Below are 434 nucleotides of genomic sequence, written 5' to 3' on the forward strand. Positions count from 1 at the left end.
TTCTTGCGGCAGCCTTTACACACGGCTCCTTGGAGGGTGAAGTGGTGTGATGCCCACGGACGCGTCAAGGGTCCGCGCCAGTGCCCCCGTTGTCGACGGAAAACTTCTCATTGCTGAAAACCGCGTTTTTCTTTCTGCACCCGTTTGCCGTTTCTTTGTACCGATCGATTATGCTGACTGGTGCCGTCACGAAAGCTGTCGCCTTCTGCGTAGTCCCCCCGAGAGGACCCTGCAAGTGTCTTTAAGCCTTGCTCCATTTTTCCTCTACATACAGCGAGAAAGACTTATTTGTATCTCGCGACTACAAAGAGCTGTGAGGGTTCCGGGGCTGTGGGCAACACGGGGCGAACCGTGGCTGCGTGCAGGGGCCCTCCTACTCTGCTGCGTTTTGCTGGCGAGCAGGCCTTCTTCCCACTGGGGTCTCAGCTTTGTTC

The sequence above is a fragment of the Cystoisospora suis genome, assembly GCF_002600585.1.
Source record: "Cystoisospora suis strain Wien I chromosome Unknown contig_13324, whole genome shotgun sequence".
In the NCBI taxonomy this organism is placed as follows: Eukaryota; Apicomplexa; class Conoidasida; order Eucoccidiorida; family Sarcocystidae; genus Cystoisospora; species Cystoisospora suis.